Source organism: Seriola aureovittata, chromosome 16 (assembly GCF_021018895.1).
Source record: "Seriola aureovittata isolate HTS-2021-v1 ecotype China chromosome 16, ASM2101889v1, whole genome shotgun sequence".
NCBI classification, from domain to species: Eukaryota; Metazoa; Chordata; class Actinopteri; order Carangiformes; family Carangidae; genus Seriola; species Seriola aureovittata.
Window position 1 is genome coordinate 5,131,097 of NC_079379.1, and position 18,963 is coordinate 5,150,059.

The window sequence follows — 18,963 nt, forward strand, 5'->3', positions numbered from 1 at the left end:
ATCAATTAAACACATATAACCAAACAGAGGTTCATTGCAGTGAACTGTGCTCCAGTGATTTGTATTCAGTGACACTAGATGTCTAATACGTGTCAAACAAAACTTAAATCAAAAATTTTTGATGATTAGTTTTTAATTAGAATTTGTTTCTTTTTTTTTGGATGATATATGCAGGGCTGCAACTAACGATTATTTTTTATTAATGATACATCTGATCATATTCACTTGATTAATCAATAAGTCGTTTCAATAAAATGTCAAAAAGTTGTGAAAATGTTTCCAAGAGTCTAAGATGACATCTTCAGGTGACAGAAAGCCCAAAACCCAAACTGTCATGAAGGAAAGAAACCAGGAAGTATTTATATTTAAGAATCTGAAACCAGAGAATTTTTAGGTTAATCTTCTTTTGTTTTTGTTGTAATTGATTGTTGCAGCTCTAATGATGTAATTTCACTGAAAGGCTGATATCATCTCATGCTAGAGGCATCAAGAAAATCACTTAATTTAGTAGATTTTTTTAGTTTCTCTCTGAGCTTCTTGATTTTCATAAGTGAACATTAATATTTTATCTCCTGACTGAAAAGATCTGAAAAGGAAATTTTCAATTAATTACAAAGAAGTGAGATCTCACTCAGTCTTTCTTGGTGTTACATGGCAACACACAAAAACCTGCAGAATTTACAAAGACCAGTTGGGAATTAACACTCACACTCTCTGTACGAGTCAGTCACTGCAGCCTGGTGTCACCAAATGGTGTTTGAATAACTCGACGATTCCTCCTGTCATTTCACGTGTTAATCAATATGCATTATTTTTGCTTTTCACGTGTTAACCTCAAACCCTAGCACGATGTTAAAAAATGTTAAAAAGCCTAGAATGCAAAGAGATGATGCAAAATCACGAAGGTAAAACAAGTCATTTCACTGCTATAATAATATGATAATATCATAAATAAAATATATGGTATATTATTAGAAATAAATGTATTTGGATGTTGGTCTGTAATGAGAGTATCTGATCTGGATGTACGGAGTGGACAGTATCCAGGTAACTGTCACATGATGAGTCTGCAGACATTCACATTCTGAGACAGACATCACCATGACAACATAATGTCCTGCATACATGTACATGCACATATACTGCGGTGCAGAGAACAAATTGCACATGTAGCACTTTGCTCCAATCACAGTCAAACTGTGGACTCAGGTTGACTAATTTAAAGTCGTCTGTGGGGAGGAGATGGAGAGAGTGTGGGCGGTGTTCACATCTTATCTGTACAGAAAAGAAAAAGAAAGATGGAGGGGGAATAGAGGAGAAAGAAGGATGGGGGAATTAGACAGGAGGGAAGAAACAGGAGGTAAAACCCGAGCAACTGTGGATGCTTTCCAAATAAAACTTGCCTGAGAGAGTGAAGAGATGGAGGGATGAAGAGGAGGAGAGGAAAGGAGGGAGGGAGGGAGGAGGAGGGTAAAGTCTATGAGTCATGCTGAGAGATGAGGACAAAGAATTCAAGCAGAGAAAATTTATGGGGAATATGAGCTTCTGTAGGAAATAAAAAAAAACTTGAGATGAAGAGGAAGGAGTGACGAGGAGGAGAGGAGAGGTTCATTAGTATTCTGGCAGAGGAGGAGGAGGAGGAAGAGGTAAGACGAAGGAGAAGAAGAGGAGGTGGAGGAGGAGAGATGAGGTGAGGGAAGGTGAGAAAGAAGCTGAAAGATGGAGGGAACTGACAAGTGATGTATGTGGAAACGTAGCTTACTATTTATAGCTGTGTGTGTGTGTGTGTGTTACTGTTTGTGTGCATGAATGCATAATTGTACAGCTGGTTGTCTGTTGGTGAGGGGATGTGTGAGGACAAAAGAAAACGATGAAAGGCCCTTCAGTGGACAATAGTTTGTTAGATGGCTTTTTAGTTGCAGAACAAAAAGAAGAAAACCGCATGAAGAATGAGCATTTAACCCGTGTGTTGAAACAGTGTCCACTCTCTTTTGTCCTCTCGTCACGGTGCAGGCCAGACGTCCTCACAAGGACAAGAAATGTGAAGGGAACCACTCATCACTCTGCTGCACAGGACGAAGGTAGGGCTGGTGTTTTTCTCTATTCTTCTTATTATAAATGATAAATCTTGAGAAGGTGTTAGTCCAACTCTGTCTCCGGCTCTCAGCTCCAAGCCTGGATCTCACTGAACATATACATCTTTAAACACCTCATAAATATAGTTTCATTCATTTCAAAAGGCTGAATCATTTTTTTAAAAATAGACAGACACTGAAGGAATTAGTGCAGGGGAAGTTTTTCTTTTTCATAGGTGTTAACATACAATGAAATCAAAAGTACCTTTAACTTATCAGAAACTGTAACACATCCGCTGCTTGGGAGAAATAAGTAAAGCGAATAAGAATAAATTAAAAAAAATATAGCAAAGAAATGTTTGAGAGAGTAAGTATTCAGAATAACTTATTGATTTCTTTCTTTGATGTCTTAACTTTCAAAATAAAATACTGTACCTCCAAGATTCCCTATTGTTAGAACTCAGTCATATCTCTGCCATGTGGAGGCTTTGACGTTCGCTTCAGGATCCGCTCCAGGTTCGGCGTCGTTGTTGAAGGAGAGAGGATTGTCTTCACGTATCTGTGTGTGAATGTGTGTGTGTCTGTGTGTCTGTGTGTCTGTGTGTGGATGACAGGGCGGGCGGGTCAGGACAAGGTGAAGGCAGCAGTGCGGTTGTCTGCTGGGTAATCCTGTCCTTGGCAGCCGGAGAGGAGGACTAACTCCTTTAAGTGCTCAGTCCCACTGCTTAAAGATGCCTCCACACACAGGGTTTCTTCAGCAGGACGGGAGGGGCGGGGCTGAGAGAGAAAAGAGAGGTATGACATTATTCATGAGACATATACTGTTACCTGCATCACAGGTATATCTGATGATGATAATGATAGCATTAAACTCTATAAGTCATATCTACAATAAATCATAGCAATAATCAAACACAGAAATAAGAGGATTTAGTCATTAGCAGTGATTCTAGCATTTTCACTGTTGTCCAGGGTCTATTAATATGGGGTGTCATAGACTGAACAGATTGGGAATATCAGGCTATGTAAATAAAATTCACTTGGCTTGATTCAAATTTTGATTTAATTTTAATATAATTTTGTCACTAGGTTTTACTAGATTTTAAATGTAAGATCTGAAGTATATCTGTCTTTTAACGCTCAGATTTAAAGGAAGAGATCAATTTGACTGATGCCAGAAAGGAACAGCAGCACAAAGGTTCGAACACCAGTTGAATAACATCATTATATTGAAAAAAAATGATCTACAATACTAAGTATGAGGCAGAAATTCCCATCAAAATACATGTAGTAAATATAAAAAGTGTACTTTGATATTATCCAAAATAAATTGAGGAGGAGGAAGTTACATTATATAGGAAACACAAAACTACAGTGGACCTAGAGTGAAAGTGTGGAGGGGTAAACTGTCTATAGGGGGCAGCATCTGTGGCCTGAAACATTAAAGGTTCCCTCTGGAGTTTTTTTGGTAAACAAAGTTATTCACTGTTTCCCAACAAAACACAAGGCATCTGTTTAAATAGGGGAGTGAGTAAACATCTGACCAACCACAGTGCAACAATGATTATCTCACTAGATGCTTTTAATTGTTGTTCCAGTTGTGTCATACCCATCTGAAAAAAACAAAAACAATTACACAATTTTGCCATTAGTTAATTTGCAAACACACATTTCTGCTTGTATTTATTATTATTTCAAATTTTAATGTGCAATAATTAGATGTCATGTTAGGCTATTTAGCCTATCATATTGTTTTATTGTACAAAAAAGTGGCATCAGTAAAAAACGTGGGCTTTTTTAAAATTCAAATTTTTTTTATCCTGTTTTATTCGTTTTAAGAATCCGTTTTGATCTGTTCTAAATATGTGACTGTTTATGCTAATGACAGCTGAGGTTTGTTTAATAATTATTTTCAGACTCAGACAGATTTTGCTGTGCTGCACCGCAAATCCAGACTCAGATTTGCGTACACGAGCTCAGACCTGACGTGAGATCTGATCGTAGCTCCCGCTCACGTCCAAATTGATAAATGCCGAAGCTTGCGTGGAAATGGTCGTACGCACGGTTTTCTGCCGTACGTTCGTCTGATAAATGACGGCCGATGAAACTAAATCAATGAAGAATCAGTTGCAGGCTGATCTGAAAGAATAGATCCTGTTTCCTTCGGTTTTACAATCAATACAGCTGCGCAACAGCATCTTAACATCTTGCGTTTCTTTTATGCATAGCACCTCAGTCATGTTTATACAAGGCAGTGAAAATGATTGCAGTGTTACATGTGATCACACATTCGCAACAATTTTCTGAAGTGGAGGAGGCGGTGGAGTCTCCACCTTCACTAATGACCAAGATGGTGCATGAACTGCCAGTTAATGTTAGCGTGGCTTTGTTGAATACAGTAGAGACGGGAGGATGTAGATTTAGTCCAAACTTGTCTTGAAACGAGGCGAACTGCGAAGCTCAGAGTCAACGTCATGTTGCCTTAAATTTCAGGGAAGTTATGTAAAAGTCCATGTCACAGATTCATTTACTAGAATCAACTGATGGTTTAATAAAGTGACTGTATATATAATTGATTTTAAAAGTACATCATGAGTTGTGCAGGCTATAGAGAACTTCCTCTGTTCAGCTCCATAGACGCTGTCGCTTTAGTTCAACCTCGACACAAACACAGCGCTGTGTTTCCTCACCACGACTGACTGCAGCAGCATCATCACATGACTGATGATATTCACACACAGATCCAACAGTCACATACTAACACCCTCACCCACACACACACACAGACAAAGACACACACACACACACACATGGAGACAGAGAGTCCAGCAGCAGCTTATATGGGTTTCACGAAGCTCACAGTAAATGCCATAACGATTGATCTCACACTCGAGTCTGGCCGAATCGATACTCTTTGTTTTCTGCTCACAGCGTTGTCCTGCTGATTGGCTCCCCGCTGCTGCCAAAAGGCCTCTGAAGCCGCATTCAGGCCGCACGTCAGGCTTCTGCAACCAAAACAAACGACTCCTGAGGGTCGAGTTCACTGCCTCTGTGTAATAGAAACTCTGACAGAGCGCTCATCTGGTCCGAAAGAGGCAAAATCTTCTGTCCTCGGTTTGATTGTTTCCCTTGCATTTTTTTAACAGACCGAGGAGCAGGAGGGAAGGTATTTTTCCTCCTGTTGGCACTCTACTGCAAAGTGCTGACTGTAAAGAGACTGCAAACGGTCATTTTTAAATAATAATGTATGAAAAGACAATGATAAAACATGGTGACAGTGTGAAAGGAGTCTTTCATAGTGTTGAATATAAAGGATAACCACACTGAACCACTCCCCTTGGCTTTATGGAGCTTCATAGTCCACTGGACTCTACCTGCTGGAGCAGCAAACAGCAGGCACATACAGTCAGAGAGCAGCTGGTGAACACAGAGGAGCATTTAGCAGATGAAGAGCTAGAGATTTCCCTCAGGAGCCGGTGGAGACCAAACACAGAGCGAAAAGAGCGGGAACACTGGACTTAGATTCATCAGGTGGAAACAAACAGGACTCCAAATGAATGATCGTGTTGCTGTAGTCTGTAAGTGTAATTGCCAACAAGTTCATCATATCACAATGACGTTCACAGCTTGTTCCTGCTACCTCGACGTGAGCAAAAAGAAAAAAAAAATCCCTTATTGCAGGTGTAAGCTTTACGTTGAAGTTTTCTTCCCATCGACATCAGGTGAACTGTGCAGCCCGTCTTATACACAGTACCCCAGTTTAAGGGGGGAAACAGTAATTGGATACAAGACGATGTCAACGCAATTCCTTTGAAATCAATGACTCTTTGAAGTTTAAGACTTATCAGACATGAGCAGACTCTTTATATCTGCCAGGTCTGTGCTGCTGCCATCTTCACTCTGTGCTTGTTTCGCCTTCAGTCTGGTCTTCAACAGTAAAACATACAGTCAATTTGGCCATAAAACAGATCCTTGGTTAGTCGACTGTATGTGTTTGATGATTGTCCTGCTTTATCATCTTAGTCGAGGGACTATGTAATAAAAGCGCAGTGAGCGCTGCACAGTTCACCCAGTATGGATTTAAAGACCTCCGAATTTAAACCGACAGTCTAGGCTTCATAGCTCCAGTGTACTGTAATATAGATCCATAACAGCGAAGATGGTATAATTCTCCTGATGCTTTACGGATGCACAGTGCAGAACCTGTTTAGTCAAAGACAGGAGTAAATCATTGGACATGCGTTCCAGGGAACATAGAAGGAAAATAAATAAATGCTTGGATGTTGGATTGGAGACTTTTTGGATTGTGATCTCAGTGAAAAGACCAAGGTGACATGACGAGATGGTGACGTGCTGCACCTGGAAAGAGATGAGTTTTCAGTTTATGACAGTGACTCAGTGACTCAGCTCCTCTGACAGGAACCAGTCTCAGCCGTAAACTTTTATGTCAGAGCCACAGGAAATAAGTTTTCTAATGGTGTCCACTAAAAATCACACAACATGACACCTCAAAAAGAATCACTGCGCAGGGTGTGTTCGAGTGCAGGTATTTTTACCAACAGCATGTCTAGGAATTAACAACTATAACTGAAACTGACCTTCATTATAAATACAATCTTTTAAAATGGATAATCATTTGAAGACAGTCTAGTTCGTCTTCTTTCTGTAAGTGCATCTCTGCTTCACCTTGTCATGTATTTTTGTGTAGAACCAGGACACTTGAGACACTGATTTTGCTCTTGAAGACGCTGCAGATTTGGTCGAGAGCGTTGGCTAAAATGTAAATAATGTCTGATGAATGTGTGGTAATGTTTCTCTTCTGGGTTTTGGCTTTTGAATTCACTTCACTAAATGAAGTACTTTGATCAAACACAGCCTGCTGCTGCTGCCGGTTTCTCTCATGGCTTATTTGTAAAAAGCCTTGGCAGCTCAGTGGGCCAATGTTTAGAAAGAACGTTTCCAAAAAAGGTTTCAGCTTCGGTCTGTGTCACAGTGAATGACTGTCCATCGTGGATCCTGTCGCAGCGACTTCGGAGACGACGCTGAACCCCCGACCCGAACCCTTTTAAGTGGGCATGTTGGTCGCGTCTACATGCACATTAGAAAAGGTTTTGCTTGCTGTCGTCATTTCTCCTGTTCACACTGGCCAGATCTCTTCTGAAAGTGCATCTAATTTAACTGATAGGGGACAAAACCCACGTTCCACTGGAAACACTTTGGGATCTATTAATGTCCAGAGTGAACATTAAAATGTCCAAGTCAACTCTCTAATGTTTGTTAAGCCGTCCCTGTGATGCAGTGTGCCATTCTTTTCTTCTTATCAAGTCATTTTAATTTTTGTAATCTTTGTTTGTAAAAATCAAGATTGAGCTTTGAGTTTCAATCTTTCAATCTATAGCTCAAAGGTCATTTTTTTCTGGAGCTTGTTTATTACAGCTTATGGTCTTCATCGACCCAAGAAGCTGGATCAGGTGTCATTACCTGGCCAAGGTATCCTCAAGTTCATTTAACTTGATTCTAGAGCAGTGGCCTCCCTTTTACCTTTTATTGTTTCTAGTTTTAAGATACAGAAAATAATTTCTTTAAAAATTGCTGTTAAAGGTCCCATATAAAGCGAGATGTCCATGTCTTTTTTTATAATAAAGCAGGTCTAGGTTCTATATTAATACTGTGAAAGTATCAAAGCGCTCAGTCCTTCAGGTCTACAGGTCAGCATTTCAAACTCTTGTTGATTCAGTCACTACTGTGGATGAAAATCTTAAACCCGCCAGTCGCAAATGCAAATTCTGCCCTTGTCGACGTCTGGATAAATTAGCCCACTGTAATGATGCACTGAAACCTTCCTCTCTTTATTTCTTTCTATCTGTCCATCTCTCCGTCCTCTTATTCTACAACTGATCTGAAAACATAAAAATCCTTAAATCTGGAGATAAAAAGTAAAATCAAGCTCTGCTCTCCATTACATCATGAACTTTTGTGTCTGACATTTACATTTTTACCGGTTTAACTTATATTTACACAAGTATTTACCTGAAACTTTGCTCCTCTGGTCACAATAGTATTTTAAACTCTGTTACACGTCTGCTGCAGGTTGTGTTTGTGGTTTCATCCTCTCACACAGGCTGAAGGAGCGACATGAGCGACAGCAGCAGACCTCAGACCAGCCCCGAGTCTCAGTCTCCGCAGAGAGCGGCAGATAAGCAGCGGAGGTGACGAGGTTGTCGACGCCTCGGCGTGAAAATCTGACAGAGCCCGAGACGGCACAAAGCCCAGGTGACACATACAGAGTGGCAGTTAAGTTATCAGTGTGTGTGTGAGAGAGAGAGAGAGTATGTGTGTGTGTGGGATTTAACAGTATAATGTGTTTCAAGGCAATGATGTAAGTGAGATGCTTTGAATCCCTTCATGTTGTGTGGAAGTCCATCTGTCATCCTGTCTGTGTGCAGCTGCCAGTCTTGTTTATGCTAATGATGAAAGGATGAATACATATATGAAGGTTATCGACTGCTGCAGAAATCTTATCATATTATTAAGTCATTAGTCTTTAATCAAGTCAAGTTAAATTTATTCACAGAGCACCTTGAAAACTTGGTCCAAACCAGGTGTCGACTAAAGTGCTCTACAGAGACATTTAGAATAAAATGTGATTATTAAAATGAAATCAAGCAGGTAAATAACTAACAGACAAAATGAAAGGAATCATATAGACGTGTTAGTATCAACAGGGACTCAAAAGCAGTTGTAAAAAGGGTTTTATTTACCTCTGTCTTACTCTTAATAAACTGGACAATACTTTTGGCAACACCTGTAAAATTTTAACTAGAAGATTTTTTGAAGTAGAGCTGTAGAATTTTGCAAAGTGACATGAATTTAATATAAGTCGTCACATTATTTATTTCAAGAAAATCCTTGTACCTTATCTGGGAGGTTAATGTTGTTATGGAATGACCATATTGTTGTTGTTTTTTTTTCCCCCTGAAACATCAATTTTGATATTTATGAGGTGAGATCCTATGTTGTACATGGCTCTAGAAATGTCTACGATGTACGAATATTTAAATGAAAAACCATTTAAAAGTCATTTAAAAATAAGCCTTTTAGAGTGGATGTGCACGTTGTTGCACTTCCCGTCCACTCCATCAAACTTCTTTTCAGTTTTAAATGTATCTTTTGAAAATCATGTCAACATGTCAGACTCCACAGCAGTGCTAGTTCATCACGGCGCCCCATCTGATAAATGTCAACTGTGAGGTGTCAGTTAAGAGGTCAGAGGTCAGGTTTGTCTGTCTCTGTAGCAGATAGATCTTTGCTTTTACTTTAGGAAATATTTCATTCTACCCATAAACCAGTGTAAGCTTCAAACCAGCCATATGATAAACCATTTAGCTGAGCTCTGTGACCAGGTTTATTAGAGGTTTTTGAAAACAATAGAGATTTTTAAGTTGTATGATAAGAGCAACATCGGGTGTAGCTAGAATAAAAAAAATAAAAAAAACTAGCCACACTGTAAGATTGTCAGATGGATGAAGCTTTTCTTCCTCTTCTTCTTCAGCATGTTGAATTAAATAATGAACAAAAGAACAGTATTAAATTGTTTGATAACCTCATGAAACCTGACATAACCTCAAAGAGTGTCAGCCACTTAAGTGTTGAAGGACAGAATTCATGAATAAAAAGATGCAAGAGTCAAATTATTCAATGACAGTAAAAAGGAAGGTGAGTGAGTTAATGCAAAATTCCCTTAAAATATGGGGAACAAAAGGATAAAAAAAATGTAATAAAATAAAATTTATATGAGAAAATGTTCAAAACAAAAACATCATCTGTAAAGGTTTTGTTTAAATTATGACAAATCACTTGTTTATCTGAATAAACCTTTATTTAAATGTCATTCTGTGTTTTTTTTTCGCAGTGTGAACTAATAAACAACCAGGTGAATGAATTCTGAATGAAAAATCCCACACGGCGCACCTCAGCCTGCCTCGGCAGCATCCGTCCCATCTCATTTACCTCTCCTCAACTGGTTTCCTGCCAGTTATCCCTGCATCCTCTCTGCAGAGCTGATTAGAGGCCCCTTCCTGTAACAGAGGACGAGACAAGGACGACACACTCTCCGTCTGCCAGCAGAGCTCTTACATTTAGTCGGCCTGGCCGAGGCGGACACTGCGGCTCGATGAAGACGGATGGTCTAATCCAGACGGGTTAAAATGGCGGCCTGCGAGGTGGCAGCCGCGCGGGACTCCGTTTAACGAGTTAATCACAAACTGCTCCGGTTTCTAGTTATGATCTGCAAGTCAGCTGTTGTTTGATTTCCATTTCTGTTCACACTGCGCGTTTGTTTGACCTCTAGAGTCTTTCTACAGTGTGAGAGTGAGATTCAAACTCCGCCGGCGCCAAATAACGACAACGTGACACCCGAAAATTAATTTCTTTGACTTTTATCCCCATGTAAACAGCTGTGTAATTTATTAAGCGTCATAACATAAGAGTCATAACATAATCTAAATTTTATCATGCCACAGCAAGGTGCCTCAGCTGCACAGAGCTTTACAGCGTCTTCCAGGTCATAGTTTTGGTTTTCCAGGCTCATGCTGGACTGTTGTGATTTGCATTCACTGCTCTCGTTGCTTTATTTTTGGCCACAACAGGCAGCTGTTTTCAGCAATTAAGCTCTCCGCAGCAAACAGCAGACAGACACAGTTAGAGACTAGCTGAACACAGTGGAGCATTCAGCAGCTAAAGAGACGGATATTTATCTCAGGAGCTGGTGGAGACCGAACACAGAGCTACAAGAGAGGGAGTACTTAGATTCATCAGGTGGCCTCCACACGAAGGATAATGCTGCTCCAAATTTGCTGGATGTGTAAATCCAGCAAAAACTGTTTGCTAACAAGTTCAACATTTCAACTAAAAAGCTGACAGTATGTCAGTGTTTTCGATTCCTCTGAGTGGTCGATAAACGAGTGAACACAGGAGGAAGAAAATGATCAGTAACACGTCTGAGACATTAGAATGTGCAATGTCACGTGATATGCATCCATGAGTCTTCTGTTCACAAACCCTGGTTCACTTGTAAATCAGGAATGTGACCAACAAAATTCAAATACTCAGTGATTCATATCAAAACATTTATGTTGGTGTGTTTGCAAATTTAGGTTAGTTTTGTGTTTGTTTGTTTGTTTGTTTGTTTGTTTGTTTATTTTATTTAGTTTAGAGACAGAAAAAATTATCTTAACTAAAGGTCCACTTATTAGCTTTTCTTGTAGGGCTTTCAACCACATGTCAGTGTCTTTCTCAGCAGATGGAGTTTGCTCAGTGTTCACATAGATAGATAGATAGATAGATAGATAGATAGATACTTTATTTATTCCCTCTGGGAAATTCATGTGTCCATTAGCTCATAAACTGATAAAAAATGTGCAGCATTTCACTGCAGACGGACCTGAGCTTCCTGAGGAAAAAGAGCCGCCACCTGGTTCCTCCAAGTAAGAATGGGCCCGTGGAGCATGTAAAGGACGGCGTCATCCACTCCAATATGTTCCTTGGAGGCAAAGTGTAGGGACTCAAGTGCATGTTCAACCTGTTGCCTCACAAGGTGGAGAAGCAGCCGCTCCAGGGTCTTCATGATGTGTGATGTGAAGGTCTGTAGTCATTTATCTCAGCAGGTCGTCCTACTTTAGGTACCGGAACAAGACATGATGTTTTCCACAGGACCGGGACCCTCCCAGTTTGAAGGCTCTCCTGTGGAGAGGCTCAGCCAGCTGGGCTGCACAGTCCTTTAACAGCCTCAGACACACACACCATCCGGGCCTGTTGCCTTTCCATGACGTAGCCTCTTGAGCTCCGCCCTCACCTCCTCCACCGTAAAGGACAGGAGACTTGACCTCAGTGTGGAGGGAGTTGCAGCTGCAGTGTCGGGTTGTGGAGGAGATGCTGTAGGAGAAGCTGCAGCTGAAGCAGTGGGAGAGAGAACAGGTGAGGCTGTGTCACACCTGTTGTAGAACAGGTTGAACTCATTGGCCTTGTCCACATCACCTGGTGTTGCCTGGCTGTTCTTCTCTTTATAGTCAGTGATGGTCCTCGTCCCCTTCCACACCTCTCTGCTGTTGTTATATACTATCTTGATTTAGATCCCTATTAGTGTTCACGTCTTCTGGAGTCCACACAATAATAATTACAATAAAAACAAACCAGTTTAAAAACACACAGTATCGTTTAAACAAGAAACGACAAAGCAAAGACTTTACTCAATAAACAGAAACAAGATTCGATTGTTTTGTACAAACTCTTCCCAAAGGTCAAGAACTTAAATGCTCCAGATGTGTAGGTGCTTTGTCTCCTGGTGTCTCAGCACCTTGTTAATATTTTCACTAGAGGGTGCCACATAGCAGTGAAAGTGTGTTCTCTTCATTCAGTTTTTTGTTTTACTGGACTGTGTATCTGTGTTTATGTGGAGCTGCTGATGGTTTTTCTCTTTCACTGTGGCCCCTGAAGACACAGCTCAAGAGTCTGCAGTCGGAGAGTCTCTCCTCCTGACTGTACATGGATCGATTCTCCTCCCACACCTCCTCCGTCTCTTACATCTGTCCCTCCTTTTCTCTCTCTTTCCTGCAGGTTGTGAGATCAGATCAGTTAGCTGCTTCCTTCGTTTGCTTCAGTTCATCTGACAAGCATTTCCATAACGAGGAGGAGGTCCTGTGTGTATCCCTGAAACTGCAAAGTATAAAACTTTATATTTGTTTTTACCCTCCATTTTCATCATTTAATTAACTGAATTCATTTATTCACTTATATTTAACTTAAATGTTTTACCACATTTTGTCAGATTTGAGGCTCCATATACCAAAAAAGATTTGGAAAATGTAGGAGTTGGAAAATAAAGGAGCTAGTGAAAGTAATAATAAAAAGAAGAGTATGATGAATTAAGTTTTTGTTTATTTTATCATCTGATCGGTCCTAAGAAAAACAACTGAGTAAAAGGTAAAGGAAATATAAAAATGAATTTTTCTTTTTACCTTCCATTTCAATTATTAAAATTATTTATTGGTATACTCAGTCATGTTTTGGACATGTTGAATAATTATTATCATTATATTTTGTCAGATTTGGGGCTCCATACGATGAGTCCAAAAAATAGAATAAATTCAAGGGTCGGAAAATAAAGGACCTAGTGAAAGTAATATGAAATAGAAGAATAAAAATGAAGTTTTATTTTATTTTATCAACTCATAAATGGTTAAAGAAAACATATCAACTTTTATTTTTTATTTTTACATTACAATTATTGAAAAATGAATTGGTGCATTTAGTCATATTTTGGACTTCACAGATAATGAGCCTATTATCATTATATTTTTTCAGTTTTGGGCCTTCGTACAGTTTCTCCAATTATATTTGACTCGTTACTGAGACGTTTTCTAAACAGTCAATAAAAAGGTGCATGTGTCATATTTTTTTTAATATCCTGATGAGGTTTATTGTTTATTGGTGCCGTTTTCTTTGTATAATTGTTTAAATTCACTCGTGCAAAACAGAAATATAAAGCACATCATCTCTTATGCCCCTCAGGAGGTTTAAACTAAACTCATCACACTCAGGTTAAAGCTTCTAAAATGTCTTTAAGATGCAGACGTGAGAAGGAGGCTGTGTGTTCGCCGTCCCGGTGGCTCAGCAGGTTTCATCGCCCACTCCCGTCATCCAGACTCAAGTCTGCTTCATGACCTTTCTTTCTATTTCTTTTGTCCTGCACCTAATGTCACATTCACCTTTTAATGAAAAGGAAAAGCTATAAATGTCATCAGCTTAAAATGAAATTATAAAAGGTCATCTCCATAAACAGTCTGAGACTCCTGGGGCGACTCAGATTCAATCTCTTCATGGAAGAAATAAAGAAAAACGTCCAACACAGTATAAAGGTGGAAGGTGGTGGGTTTCTTCTTCTTCTCAATTCATTATTTGTACTTTATGGTTTTTGTTTTGTTCTCAGGAAAACTTCCAGCCTCTTTGTGTCTTCTTACTTGTGTGGATTACCTGTTGCTGAGGTCCTGCACTCCTGCTGATTTCTGGGTGTGTTAACCTGCAAGCTGCCCCCTGTACGCCTGTTCATTTCATCTTTTTGTGAACTGTCTTTTACACAGTAGTTTCTTGATTTTTGCATTTCAGTTAACACTCCTGTGGCAGTGATTCTTGACCTTAGACACAGTAGTTCAACAAAAAACAAAATACTATACATAAGTCCTGAGTTTCTTTCTTTGACACAACTTGATCTTCCTCAACAGATGGAAGTTGTCTTGAAGTTGCAAGATGCCGAGATGAGCTTTTAGTCTCAGCTTTTATGTCCTTCAAATGCTCCAAAAATGACAAATCTGAACATCTGTGATTCTGACAACTGGGCTTCTCCATCTGTTGAAGAAGATCGTGAGATATGATAGAAAGCTCAAGAAACAGCTACTAAATGAATGAAAGTTCTTGATTTAACGGACGTTTCCTGCCTTAGAAGCCAGTTTAATATGTGAGTATGGGAGCTCAGAAACAGAAGACTGTGCACTGATCAGTAGTTTTACTGAATACAGGCTTGAACTCTGTGGAGCTGTGCAATCCAAAGCATCAATGGCTGATACGATAAATAAGGTGCAACTGTCTCAAGCCATTAAATGGAGATTTAAACAAAAACACAGTCATGATTTTTGACCTTCATCAGAAACATTCTTAGATGTAACGTATTTAATATGAATTCCAGCTCAAGACACAGAAGATTTAGTTTATAATCTGTACTTTAAGCAGACATGAGCACCACCACACTGACCACTGAGGGTGACTTTCACCACAGGCTAGAATATCATCCAGAGGTCAGACTCTATTTGTTAGTGGGTTTTTTTTCCAGTCATTTAAAAGTAATTTTATTTTGGAAACCAAATAATGAGAACCTAATCAGATATAAGTGATAACATCAAGCTCTCTGACTCTTGTTAGTATCATAATTTCAAAATGTAAGGTCACAGAGCAGGATTTTGTATCTCTGAATATTTACTTGAAATCTGCTATATTTTTATTGGACAGTGAGCCAATCAGAAGAGAGGTTCAGGGCCTCCTCGCTTCTGATTGGCTCACTGACTTGTTACTAGAGCTCCAGAGAGAAGCCTGAGAGAGGAGATGTAAAACTACACTGAGATGGTTTTTGGTTCTTAAAACCACAAATATATCTTCTTATGAATCAACACTTCAAATAAAACACAGGAAAAGTGTAAAATATGAGACCTCTAAATGTATTTGTATTACACCTCAGCAACACAGAAACCAGTTTAGTTATTTAATGTGGCGGATCTTTGTGGACGAGTTTGTATTTTGGTAACGTTAACACATAATTTCTTATCAATAGACTGTTAAAGCAGTGCTGACAGTGAAGGGATTATTCCTCCAACAATGGACATGTCAGGGAATTTGCTCTGTTCTCTGTGAAAGTCTTTGAATCTCAGAGAATTAAAAGAGGTTGTGCAAGTGAAGTTGTTCAGCTCATCTGCAGCAGAAATCAAATTGAACAGTAACAACAGAATGAGACGGCGCAGCCTCAGGTCACTGAAGAGCTTCACTGGGAAAAGTCAGAAAAACCCAGAATCCAACAGTTTTAGAGTCTGAGCGGCAGAAAGACAAACACCAGACAGGAGAGAGCCAGACCTGAATTATTAACCAGCTGTCTAACCACAGGTGTTGTCATGGCAACCAGGTTCCCTTTTTTTTCCTTTTTTTTTTGATAAAGCACGGTTGTGGGGGATCATGGGAATTATCAGTGCAGCTGGAATGCACCACTGACCGGTGACAATGCATGTCTGGAACCAAGGTCTTATATAAACTGCAGGTAAGTACACTGTTACACCACGAGACGCATGTGCTCGCACAAAAGAACCACCTGTATCTTATCTCAGTGTTCTTGTATTTTACTCTAACGTTTTATTCAAACCTCCAGTCTAACCTCCGGCCCCCGTTTTGTTTTCCAGTCTTCCTCACGTTGTCTCTGACGCCGACCAGTGGTGCACGGGCTCACCCTGTCCTCCCACCAAATGTCACACCCTTTGACATATAGAGACTATATGAAGAGAGCTCGGGCTCTGTCATATTTATAGGCTGACCTTTACTTCACCCCACACTCGCTGACTTAAAGAACGGTTTGTTCATGGGCCTGCAGGGGTGGAAGGTTCTGGTGGAAATGATTTGGATCTCATACATGACTCACACAGTCTGACAGTATTTTATGCTTTTCTTCTTGTCAACATCCTTGGATCACACTAACAAGTATGTGTGTGTATCACAGCCTGGTGTATCTTATTCCTCGGTGTCATTGAGCTCCATTCTTTCCAAAAACTATTAAAAACACATAGGTGAGACATGTTCCTTCATCACCGTTAACACACATTGTAATTTATTGTGAGTAAGTCCCACACACACTGTCCTACTGGCTGAAATATTCACCGGATTAATCCGCCGCTGAAAATAGTTCCAATAAAATGCACCATTTCCTATTTGAGTAAAGTTTCCTAAAAACTACAGCACCCAGCTGTTAGGGAATTGCTGAGAAATGAAGCTATATGTTTGAGAGCAGATTTATGTTTTCATTAACAACCAGTTTACTGGGAATTCAGAAAGTGTTGAGAGACTGTCACACGTGTTGTTTTTGGTCTTTTCATGGGATTTGATCACAATAATAATAATCAGAATAATACCAGCCTCATGTTTTAAGCCACAGAAATTAAATAAATTAAACAAAATTCTACTTGCATAGACACACAGCCTCAAAATGTTTAGATTAGATCTACTCATAGACCTTCATCACAGCTACACACTTGTGACACAGGAGAGCAAAATAATTCGTATGCAGATGTTGTTTCTTACAGTCAGCATTCAGAGATCAGAAGAAGTTGCTACTTGACTCAGACTTATCCTAACAGACCTGAGACTTGTCTCTAATGACTTAGTGTTTCCCCAAAGGACTTAAAAACTGTTTTGGTTGTTGAACTGGAGAATTAGTGAACTGGAGATGTTGTAAATAAAAATGGCAAAATTAAAAAAGAAAAATGAAAACATGTCTCTGTTAAAAACAAAATGAAAAATGTGTTTCACATCACCACCAGTTACCTTCCCAAAACCTTCCTGTCTCTCTCTGATCTAATAACAACAAACATAGTAAAGATGGCCTCAGATGTTTAAGTAAATGTTCTGCCATAATGACAAGATGTCTAAAATCTCATCAGCTGGATCCTGATGTCCCGTCCACCCTGTCAGCAGCAGTCCGGCCAGATGTTGCTCCGCTGTGTTTGACCAGCGTGTCGACAGAATGTAATACATGTGAGTTATGATCCGTAGAGTTTTGGCCTGCCGACAGATTCTCCAGGAATAGACTTGGACAGTGTCTCAGTGATGCACTGTGAGGGATACACAGGAGATTTCACACAGACAGTTTGTCAAGCAACAGAAACATCAACAGCCTTTGTCTTTGTCCTCGTTTGATTGTTTGAGCTGATGATAAATCAGCTGAAATATTTGTTAAAATACCAGTAATTATTTCATTGTATTTTACAGCTGATTATTTTAATGAATGAATGAATATTGATAATTGACAATAGAAAACAAGACTAAAACTGGTTGTATTTTATAGTGAAGCAAAGAGCAATAAACCTATTAATCCCAATTTAAACATCAACACTGAGGCAACTTTCACCTGAAGTTTGTTAAATCAATGTTTAATGGATTAACTCACTTGTTCAAAGTTGGGAGAGTAAGTTTAGTTATCATTTTTTTAATATTATAACAACTGTGTTTAACTATATCGTCGTTCATTATCTGCTTATATACCAGCCTCCGTTTATGGGAGTCACGGGAGTTATAGTTGTTAACAAACACTTATATCTGCTCACAAACACATTAGTTTGTTTTAAACTATATATTAAAACTCTAGTTGTTTTCAATTTCTCTGATTTAAACATGATAAAAATATAATTTAAAAAAAAGTGTAAGTTAATATTAATTTAAGTGGCCTGCAGCAGCAGCAGCAGGAGAATGGAAACTAAATGACTATGGTCGCTTAAAGCCTGAGTGAAGCTGCCGTGACATTTCCTCCACACCTCCTCTCTGTTCGTGCTGTGGTTCACGTAGCAGTGAGCTCCTCAGCATCACATGGTCAACAGACCCCCAGTGTCTTACAGTGAACATGAGACTGGACAGGGGGTGGGGGGTGGGGGGTGGGGTGGGGGGGGAGTAGTTAAAGGTTCAACTACACTGGAAGCTTCTGACTTCTTTCACTGTAAATTCAGCTCTTCCTCTGTGTTGTCAGATCAGTGGCAGTAAATCAGACTTGGTGTTTACTGCATGACAAAAACAATGTGAGAATAATGCAGCTGCACTGATGGAGGTGTACAGTGGAATATAATGATATGATGATACTATATGACAGAATAAATTAACAGGTGTGTAAACAGACAGAGCATTTATGATACTCAATAGACAGACAAGGACACATGTAGGGAAATGTATGTTTTGTGTTACATCATGAGACCTGCACATCATTATTCTCATTTGACTTACAGGTACATAGCAACTATATAAGTCAACACAGGGCAAATACACAAAGAAGTACACATAACATACAAAAAAAATGTTAACTGATTTCATGTTCATACAACAACCAATCCTATTCCACAACATCACAGTAACCTTGTGATGTAACACCCAGTTTGCAGTCAGACAGTCAATCCCATATCTCTTTATTTATTTATTTATTTATCTATCTATCTATCTATCAGCACACCATGTGTATTAGACTGGCTCCTGTTTCTGTTTGTGATGCAAATCACTGATCAAATTTAATGTGACATGGTCATACTTAGTGGTTTTACTT

At 39.4% G+C, this 18,963-nt stretch overlaps 1 long non-coding RNA gene across 1 annotated transcript; it reads left to right on the forward strand.

Annotated features, from left to right (window-relative positions):
- Positions 1-1,646: 1,646 nt before the first annotated feature.
- Positions 1,647-10,896, forward strand: LOC130184077 (uncharacterized). The gene is made up of 4 exons (XR_008829925.1): positions 1,647-2,081; positions 2,690-2,870; positions 8,197-8,348; positions 9,988-10,896. It is a non-coding gene; the product is annotated as an uncharacterized LOC130184077 (long non-coding RNA).
- The last annotated feature ends 8,067 nt before the right edge of the window (positions 10,897-18,963 follow it).